At 44.6% G+C, this 11128-nt stretch overlaps 1 pseudogene; it reads right to left on the bottom strand.

Moving 5' to 3' along the window:
- The window catches only part of LOC118400855 (splicing factor 3B subunit 3-like), a 32138-nt pseudogene that overhangs the window by 3182 nt on the left and 17828 nt on the right, over window positions 1–11128 (bottom strand).

Genomic DNA, 11128 nt, shown 5'->3' with positions numbered 1-11128 from the left:
CACTTGTGCAGCAGCTTCTTCTTGCCCAGGTCGTAGATGCGCAGCAGTTTGCCAACGCCCACCAGCACACGGCCCTGGAATGGAGCGATGGCCAGAGAAACGTCCTCACCTGGAGTCTGACAATCAAAACAGCATTCATTTACAGGGATGTAACAACCCACCAATAGGTATCAGTCCCTGTTATAAATGTTCAAGATCCACTACATAGCCAAAAGGATATGGACACCTGCTTGTCGAACATCTCATTCCAAAATCATGGGCATTAATATGGTGTTGGTCCCCCCTTTGCTGCTATAACAGCCTCCACTCATCTGGGAAGGCTTTCCACTAGATGTTGGAACATTGCTACGGGGATTTGCTTCCAATCAGCCACAGGGGCATTAGTAAGGTCGGGCCTTCCAAACTGTTGCCACAAAGTTGGAAGCACAGGATCGTATAGAATGTCATTGTATGCTGTAGCGTAAAGATTTCCCTTCACTGGAAGGGGCCTAGCCCGAACCATGAAAAAACAGCTCCAGACCATTATTCCTCCTCCACCAAACTTTACAGTTGGCCCTATGCATTCGGGCAGGTAGCATTCTCCGGGCATCCACCAAACCCAGATTCGTCCATCGGACTCCCAAATGTTGAAGCGTGATTCATCACTCCAGAGAACGCATTTCCACTGCGCCAGAGTCCAATGGTGGCGAGCTATATACCACGCTAGCCAACGCTTGTCATTGTGCATGGTGATCTTAGGCTTGTGTGCGGCTGCTCGGCCATGGAAACACATTTCATTAAGCTCCAGAAGAACAGTCCTTGTGTTGATATTTCTTCCAGAGGCAGTTTGGAACTCAGTATTGAGTGTTGTAACCGAGGATAGAACTTTTACGCACTACAGCACTCCGCGATCCCATTCTATTAACTTGAATGGATTACCACTTCGCGGCACAGCCATTGTTGCTCCTAGACGGTTCTTCGTCACAAGAACAGCACCTAAAATTGATCAGGGCAGAAACATGACAAACTGACTTGTTGGAAAGGTGGCATCTTATGACGGTGCCACTTTGAAAGTCACTGAGCTCTTAAGTACGGGCCATTCTACTACCAGTGTTTGTCTATGGAGATTACATGGCTGGGTGCTTGACTTTATACACCAGTCAGCAACAGGTGTGACTGAAATAGCTGAATCAACTAATTGTAAGGGGTGTCCACATACAGACCCCAAACCGATCCAAACGTAGCATGCGTCGGTCAGAAAATGTATTCAAACGTTACGACTTGCCGGTTCACAAGTTAGTTTTTGCTCATAATACAATCTTTGTAACCTCCTGAAAATACCTAATTTTGTTATTGATATACAAGTAATTTTGCTTGCCGAACAACCTCAGGCAATATCATTAACCTAATCCAACTTAGCCCCGCAGTCAGCCCAGCCCCGCGGCCAGCCCAGTGGCCGGCCCACTAACCAACGCAAGGTAGGCGATCTGTTCCTGATCTGCAACATCTGCACGGCACCTTCTGAATTCAAATGAAAAAGTAAGCTACCAGAGACAACTCACTTCTTGCTATACCTGCTGAATGGGGCTTAATATACACTGCTCAAAAAATAAAGGGAACACTAAAATAACACATCCTAGATCTTTACATAGTTGAATGTGCTGACAACAAAAATCACAAAAATGTTCTATGGAAATCAAATGTATCAACCCATGGAGGTCTGGATTTGGAGTGACAAAATTAAAGTGGAAAACCACACTACAGGCTGATCCAACTTTGATGTAATGTCCTTAAAACAATTCAAAATGAGGCTCAGTAGTGTATGTGGCCTCCACGTGCCTGTATGACCTCCCTACAACACCTGGGCATGCTCCTGATGAGGTGGCGGATGGTCTCCTGAGGGATCTCCTCCCAGACCTGGACTAAAGCATCCGCCAACTCCTGAACAGTGTGTGGTGCAATGTGGCGTTGGTGGATAGAGCGAGACATGATGTCCCAGATGTGCTCAATTGGATTCAGGTCTGGGGAACGGGCGGGCCAGTCCATAGCATCAATGCCTTCCTCTTCCAGGAACTGCTGACACACTCCAGCCACATGAGGTCTAGCATTGTTTTGCATTAGGAGGAACCCAGGGCCAACCGCACCAGCATATGGTCTCACAAGGGGTCTGAGGATCTCATCTCGGTACCTAATGGCAGTCAGGCTATCTCTGGCGAGCACATGGAGGGCTGTGCGGCCCCCCAAAGAAATGCCACCCCACACCATGACTGACCCACCGCCAAACCGGTCATGCTGGAGGATGTTGCAGGCAGCAGAACATTCTCCACGGCGTCTCCAGACTCTGTCACGTCTGTCACGTGCTCAGTGTGAACCTGCTTTCATCTGTGAAGAGCCCAGGGCGCCAGTGGCGAATTTGCCAATCTTGGTGTTCTCTGGCAAATGCCAAACGTCCTGCACGGTGTTGGGCTGTAAGCACAACCCCCACCTGTGGACGTCGGGCCCTCATACCACCCTCATGGAGTCTGTTTCTGACCGTTTGAGCAGACACATGCACATTTGTGGCCTGCTGGAGGTCATTTTGCAGGTCTCTGGCAGTGCTCCTCCTTGCACAAAGGCAGAGGTAGCGGTCCTGCTGCTGGGTTGTTGCCCTCCTATGGCCTCCTCCACATCTCCTGATGTACTGGCCTGTCTCCTGGTAGTGCCTCCATGCTCTGGACACTATGCTGGCAGACACAGCAAACCTTCTTGACACAGAAGGACCACATTGATGGTCCATCTTGGATGAGCTGCACTACCTGAGCCTTGTGTGGGTTGTAGACTCCTCTCATGCTACCACTAGAGTGAAAGCACCGCCAGCATTCAAAAGGGACCAAAACATCAGCCAGGAAGCATAGGAACTGAGAAGTGGTCTGTGGTCACCACCTGCAGAACCACTCCTTTATTGTGGGTGTCTTGCTAATTTCCTATAATTTCCACCTGTTGTCTATTCCATTTGCACAACAGCATGTGAAATTTGTCAGTGTTGCTTCCTAAGTGGACAGTTTGATATCACAGAAGTGTGATTGACTTAAGAGTTACATTGTGTTGTTTAAGTGTTCCCTTTATTTTTTTGAGCATTGTATATTATTTGGATTGTTTAGTTTCACTATCAGCAATACTTTTGGTAGTTTTGCCTTAAATCAGTGTATATGGTCATTTTTAGATATACAGGGTAACGCTGATAATTTCATAAAGAGGACAGCAATCACTTTTGTGAGGCGCACTGTATGGCCAAAGCGAAAGGAGAAGATCACTCCATAAAAACTACCTAACGGTCAAAACCATTCAATTTTGAGATGGGGTGAAAACCAAAGTTGTGCTCATATTAGGGGATGCACGACAGCAAGACGACCAAGGTGAAATCCATTAACGCGAAGATAATGGAATTCATTGCCTTTGACAATCAACCGTTCTCTGTCGTGGGTGATGTTGGCTTTCGCCGACTGGTCGAGCACTAGTACACACTAACAAGTGCACTATTTTTCAGATGTTACCCTACCGGAGTTACACAGTAGTAGCGTCGCTGCTAACAAAAAAGTGGGAGGCCCCAGTGCACAACTGATCAAGAGGACAAGTACATTAGAGTGTCTAGTCTGAGAAACAGACGCCTCACAAGTCCTCAACTGGCAGCTTCATTAAATAGTACCCGCAAAACACCAGTCTCAACGTCAACAGTGAAGAGGCAACTCCGGGATGTTGGCCTTCTAGGCAGAGTTCCTCTGTCCAGTGTCTGTTTTTTCCCCCATTTTAATCTTTTATTTTTAATTGGCCAGTCTAAGTTATGTCTTTTTCTTTGCAACTCTGCCTGGAAGGCCAGCATCCCGGAGTCGCCTCTTCACTGTGGAGTTGAGACTGGTGTTTTGCAGGTATTATTTAATGAAGCTTCCAGTTGAGGACCGGGGCTTCCCACTCCTTTATATTCTGGTTAGAGACAGTTTGAGCTTTTCTGTGAACAGCGTTGTAGGAGATCTTCAGATTCTTGGCCATTTCTCACATGGATTAGCATTCATTTCTCAGAACAAGTACAGACTGACGAGTTTCAAAAGAAAGGTCTGTGTTTCTGGCCATTTTGAGCCTGTAATCGAACCCATAAATGTTATACTCCAGATACTCAACTAGTCTAAAGAAGGCCAATTTTATTGCTTCTCTAATCAGAACAACAGTTTTCAGCTGTGCTAACAATTGCAAAAGGGTATTCTAATGATCAATTAGCCTTTTAAAATAATAAACTTGGATTAGCTAACACAACGTGCCATTGGAACACAGGAGTGATGGTTGCTGATAATGGGTCTCTGTACGCCTATGTAGATATTCCATTTAAAAAATCTGCCATTTCCAGCTACAATAGTAATTTATACCATTAACAGTCTACACTGTATTTCTGATCAATTTTATGTCATTTTAAAAATGGACAAAAGTGTTTCTTTCAAAACCAAGGACATTTAATAAAAATAAAAAAACTTTTGAATGGTAGTGTGTATATCTCTCACACACATACGTTCTTTAGTAATACTAGTCCCATGCGAACAGGGCTTATGCCATAGCTAATTTGTAAACAATAAATATTGATACATTACTAGCACAAGTTAGTTAGCGGATTATGGTGATTTCAGAACCAAAGTGGGGGGCAACCTCCCCCCCTCCAAAATAGGCTACATTGCCTTCCTGCCTGCCTGCCCCCCACCCCAATCTGAAGTGGTAGATGCCTAGTCTCCTTTATGGCTCAGCTAAGGTGCCTACATAGTACATACACCATAGACATACATCACTTACACACAGCTAATGAGCTTCATCAGCAGCAGATTTGAATTTAGAATGGAAAATGAATGTGTTTACACAACAAATCTCTCATATCGCACCGAATTGTTTCAAACTAAAACATATTATTCTTATATTGTATCGAAGCCCATATATCCAATAGTCTTGAAAGGGAAAGATGCATATCCCTATTAATTTACCATCTCAACAACAGTGTTTATCTGTCATTGACATGTGAATTAAACATAATCTTTAAAAGAAAGGGTCATATGTGAAAGCTTCAAGTTTCTGATTCTATTAATAAAGTGTAGAATACTGATATGACTGGAAAAGGGTTCAACAAAGTAACCATTGTCCCTCTGGGAGTTCGGTAAAGGGGAGAGGGTGGTGGCAAGTATGATAGTACTCTCAACACAATTATGACCTTTCTGAAATAACAGCTGGAGAATTCCTGTGCAGCGCTGTGGTCAACCAGCCAGAGCCAGAAACCACTGGATTAGTCATATCTTCTGTCACTCACCTTGTGCATAAACTCCAGCTTGTCCCCTCCCCCTCCCAGCCGATAGGTATAGATGAAACCGCCTCCCACAGAGCAGGGGTTAAGGATCATGTCCCGGGCCACCCCCACCAGTCATCACCTCCACTGGCAAACCAACACAGTCACACTGCAGGGACAGAACAGACAGATCAGCATGTGTAACCAATGTACTGTATTTCCCATCAGTCTGATTCCCTATGTCAATTTCTGTGGCCTCCGTGTATAATGCAGTGATCAGAGGTGTTTAAACTCCATCTCCATTCATATTTAGTTTGAGAAGAGACATGAGGACTCATTACAACAGCATGACATCCCTCTCAAACCCTGCACTGAATAACAGCTCTGATTCCTCGTTTCACCATCTATAGTACGAATACACTGCAATTACACTGAGAATAGCTGAAACCAGCATAGCCATTAATTACATTGCCCTAGTAGCCCTTTTCCATCTATCCTCTCCTCGGTCCTCACCTGAAGGTAGCCTCGTTCTGTTTCAATTGGACCAGGTCCAGAGTGTAGCCCTGGATGGGGTTGACAAGACACACCAGAGAGGCCCACTGGCCTGACCCAGCTTTGGGTGCCCCAAAGATGGCCTCTGGCTGGTTCTCGTTGAGGAAAGCAACGGCCATCTCTGCTGCCAGCTCCCTCTCATCCTCACCTGCTGCCTCAACCATCTCCAGTAGAGGGGATCACAACACAGAAGTGATGTCAGTTAGAGAGAAAGTAGGGAGGGGGTGTGAGCCACACAATGTCATGTCAATATCTACATTGTATATATGCTGTGATCAGACTTGTCATTAAACTCTCTCCATTATTATTCTGTCAGAGACCTGAAGACCCGTCACTTCAACAGAACATCCCTATTCTCAAACCCTGCCCTGAAATAAGCCTCTGGGTTTTATTAAAGCACTATAAAAAAAATACTTACGATGATTTCTATTGAAGTTTGGCGTATCTTTACGGCTGTGACGGCCATGGAATTTTGAATGACGGTTTACTGGTCAGTCAAATTTCTAAAGTCACCGTAACCCCAAAATTAAAATTAAACAAAATAAACAAAATATATATACAGCACCAGTCAAAAGTTTGGACACCTACTCATTCAAGGGTTATTTATTTAGGACTATTTTCTACATTGTAGAATAATAGTGAAGACATCGAAACTATGAAATTACACATATGGAATCATGTAGTAACCAAAAAAAAGTATTAAGCAAATCAAAATATATTTTATATTTGTAGCCACACTTTGCCTTGATGACAGCTTTGCATATTTGTCATTCTCTCAACCAGCTTCATGGAAGTAGTCACCTGGAATGCATATCAAATAACAGGTGTGCCTTATTAAAAGTGAATTTGTGGAATTTCTTACCTTCTTAATGCATTTAAGACAATAAGTTGTGTTGTGACAAGGTAGGGGTGGTATACAGAAGATAGCCCTATTTGGTAAAAAAACAAGTCCATATTATGGCAAGAACAGCTCAAATAAGAAAAGAGAACGACAGTCCATCATTACTTTAAGACATGAAGGTCAGTCAATATGGAACATTTTAAGAACTTTGAAAGTTACTTCAGGTGCAGTCGTAAAAACCATCAAGCGCTTTGATGAAACTGACTCTCATGAGGACTGCCACAGGAAAGGAAGACCCAGAGTTACCTCTGCTGCAGAGGGTAAGTTCATTGGAGTTACTAGCCTCAGAAATTGCAGCCAAAATAAATGCTTCAGAGGTCAAGCAAAACAGACTTCAGAGGAGACTGGTTGAATGAGGCCTTCATGGTCGAATTGCTGCAAAGAAACCACTACTAAAGGACACCAATAAGAAGAAGAGACTTGCTTGGGCCAAGAAACACGAGGAATGAACATTAGACTGGTGGAAATCCAAATGTGATATTTTTGGTTCCAACCGCCATGTCTTTGTGAGATGCAGAGTAGATGAACGGATGATCTCTGCATGTGTGGTTCCCACCGTGAAGCGGAGGAGGAGGTGTGATGGTGCTTTGATGTTTTTACTATTATTCTACAATGTAGTAAATAGTCAAATAAAATAGAGAAAAACCCTTGAAAGAGGAGATGTGTCCAAACTTTTGACAGGTACTGTATATTTTGTTTAAAGGCACACATTTTCTCCTCTACTCTACTCTGCAAATGCTGCAGGCATGGGGGCGTGGTCTAGGCAACCAAATACTTGTTTGCTACAAGACCTTGCTTGTTTCAGTAAGGTGCAACAAAGTTTCATCACGTTGTAGAGTCCACGTTACTGTAGTCCATGTTACAGCAGAAACAGGACTCAAACACACAAAAACGGTTATTTTACAGTCTTCATCCATAACTGTCGGTTACACAGTAATTGTGCCAGCCCTATGTATCTTATAACACCACTTCCATAATATCAGCCTACACAAGCTACAAAGCCTGGGTGTACAACATGTAGCCTCAGTCAGTCACGCTGTTCCCACCCTCTCAGTCCATAAAACCCTGTTGGTCAGAACCATACCTCTGCCATTTGCTGCTTACGCTGGGCCTTGGTGGCCTCTGTGTAGGCATTGTGATCCGTCTCTATGAGGATCAAGTTGTTGGTCTCTGGGTGGATGACAAATTTGGCGGTGTGTACTGCAGGGGGGAAGGCCACCTGGTTGAAAACAGCACCCAGCTCCTCCAAGGCCAGAATCATAAGAGGGAGACAAAGGCAGTATCACAAGATATTAATGGCATTAACGGGAACATGAATGACAAAACGATGTGATCTCCATAAATGCTGAGATCAGAGATGTTTACGCTCTCTCCATTGGTTTGTCAGAAGGGACATGAAGACTAATTTCAACAGCATAACTTATGGATGAATACAAATGGAATTGAGGTTTTTAGTGAGTATGAGTGCAAGGGTGTGTCTGTCTACCTCAGGGTGTTGGTGGAGATGGCCACAATGCCCTCAGGACACTGTTCAGAGGCGAAACCTGAGGCGTACTCCAGAGTCTCATAGGACAGGGGCGTCAGGTGGAAGCAGGACTGGTAAGAGTAACTCAGCCAGGAGCGGCTAGACATGGCCAACACAGAGGAGAATCAATGGTCGGAGAGTAAGGATGTAACTGTACACGTATTCGTGCCTAACGGTATGGGAATCTCGGTGTGTTCCGCACTGTGAACCTGAATGAATACATAAATAAAATACTGCATTGTAGGCTATGCCTGTTGAGGCATAGCTGGCTAGAGCCTATGTGCCAATTGTAATCAAAATTCTAATCCTAACTGGCACATTTCAAACTGTCCTTTTGTGAGGCGCAGTGGTGGGGTGGATAAACCAGGAGGATCCTCCATCATCGTTTAAATCTCCAGTTTGGGAACAGTTTGACTTCATTGTAGATTACAACGGCGATGGACAGAGTTGTGGATAAAATGTTAACAGTATGTCTCCACGCTCAACAATAATAGCCTATGCAGCTGTCAACACCTCAAATATGTTGGCACATTTACATCGCCCCAGTCTTCCAGAGCAAGGAAACGCAAAGAAACAACACAGTCTCCCCTCTGCATTCAAGCAGCTGATTCTACCTGGGCCAAATAAACAAGAGCGATAGGTAGGCTATATTTATAGTCTTTGGTTTATAACCAAGGATATCTGCCTATTCTCTGTGTTTGAGAATTGGGGATTTCAGCATCTCGTGAAAGTGCTCGAGCCACGTTACGAACTTCCCTCATGCACCCATTTCAGCAAACAGCTAGTACCCGTTCTATATAAGCAAACCAAAGTTCAATGAAAATGGCCAATGATCCCTGTGTTGGGCTTCCTTAACAGTGACAGCCCATCACATTAGCCCGGAGGGGGAAATGTACTATGCTACAGATATGGCCCCTTTATGAGTCACAAGTGCGCATCTGCCACTGAAGGAGGCAGTGTCATAGTGGGTTACACACACACACAAACTGGAAAGAATCCACTTGAATGGCTAACAAACTGGTAATTACTGGTGGGAAACGCATCATCCTGAGAACTTACTTCTCCCACGTCGTGACCTCCGACATCTACTAAGGAAATGGCCTTGATAACAACTAGAATGTGTTCTAATAGAGCACAGACTATCAAGTAATACAGTGCCAGAAGTAAACAGGCAGTCACACAGTGTATGTATGTATGTATGTATGTATGTATGTATGTATGTATGTATGTATGTGTAACAGTATACTTTTAAACCGTCCCCTCGCCCATACCCGGGCGCGAACCAGGGACCTTCTGCACACAACGACAACAGTCACCCTCGAAGCATCGTTACCCATCGCTCCACAAAAGCCGCGGCCCTTGCAGAGCAAGGGGAATTACTACTTCAAGGTCTCAGAGCAAGTGACGTAACAGATTGAAACGCTATTTAGCGTATGTATGTATGTATGTATGTATGTATGTATGTATGTATGTATGTATGTATGTATGTATGTATGTATGTATGCTGACAGAGGCCTTTTAACATTCTCCATTATTATTTAGTCAGTGAAGAGACAAGAGAAACTCATCACTTCAAGAGATACAGCATAACATCCCTCTCTTCAAACCCTGCCTCAAGACATCACAGGACAGATAGCTTACCTGCAGTCCGATGTTGAGATGGAGCGAAGAGGAAACCAACAGTGCCCTTCGCTCCTAGCTCATCTTCCTTCTCCACTCCTCCCATCTCCACTATACACAGAGACTCAGCCTGAGAAGAGTCATACCGAGGAATCCAAAGAGATGATGTGGACTGTGTTGTCGACCAGCCCCGCAGCCAGGAAACGGGAGGGCTGCTCGCCAGGCGGGACGCCGGCCAAGCTCATACACACCACATCAGCGGACATCTCCTTCCTTTCTGTGTACTCATTCAGCTGGCCAGACTGGGGAGGGGGAGAGAGAGTGAGAGGAGAAAGGTTATCAAACATCTACAGTCCGATGAAATATGAACTTTTCACTGAGCAGGAGATTCTTCTGGATATCCTGAAAAATATAATAAAAACAGGGTCAAACTAAAAGACAGTACCTGGGTGACTAAATAAAACACCCAGGGGAGGAAGATTCACTTCTCACCGTGTCCATCTCAAAGTAAACCAGCTCTCCTCCAGTCAGAGCAATGATCACCTGCCTCTGGTTGACTGCACAGCGAGTAATGGTCTTCTTCCCTGTATTCTTCCACTCATTCACATGCTTATCAGCACGGATGTGACGAATACCATCAGGATACACCTGTACAAGACAATTCATAGTTTACACAGGGCTAAGGAAGGGGCCTGGCCAGGGTGTCCATGTCTGTGTATAATGCTGAGATCAGATGTGTTTAAGCTCTCTCCATCATTCTGTCAGAGAAGAGATATGAAGACTCATCACTTCAACAGCAATATTACATCTCCCATGCACTTAATCTCCCTTCAGCTTTATACCACTTTCACCATTAGCATTGTATTCCCTCCAGAACATAAGGAGCATGTTCAGGACCCTTCATAGGCGTGTGTAGGGTGGGTGTTATACTGACCTGCACCAGAGCATCCTCCCCAAGCAGAGAGCAGGAGAGGGTGGTCCCCAGGAAACCAGAGTCTGTCACAGTCTCTCCAATAGACAGAACCAGGGTGGCGTTGACAAAGGACACAATGATGTAGGCGTCAAACTCATCTGGAGGAGAGACTGAGCAAGAGTGATGAGCAAGAGCAAGAGTGAGCACCAAGGGGATATCTGGACAGTGAGTGTTCAACAGTATCATGAAGTGAATCATTTGTTCAGTATTCATCTGAGACATGAAGCAAAATATCATATCCTATATGCATTTATTCATAAAGTGTGTCTGTATGTACATAGTGTA

This window comes from Oncorhynchus keta, chromosome 22 (assembly GCF_023373465.1).
Source record: "Oncorhynchus keta strain PuntledgeMale-10-30-2019 chromosome 22, Oket_V2, whole genome shotgun sequence".
NCBI classification, from domain to species: domain Eukaryota; kingdom Metazoa; phylum Chordata; class Actinopteri; order Salmoniformes; family Salmonidae; genus Oncorhynchus; species Oncorhynchus keta.
The sequence above is the reverse complement of the archived record's forward strand: the minus strand, read 5'-3'. Positions and strand labels throughout refer to the sequence as shown.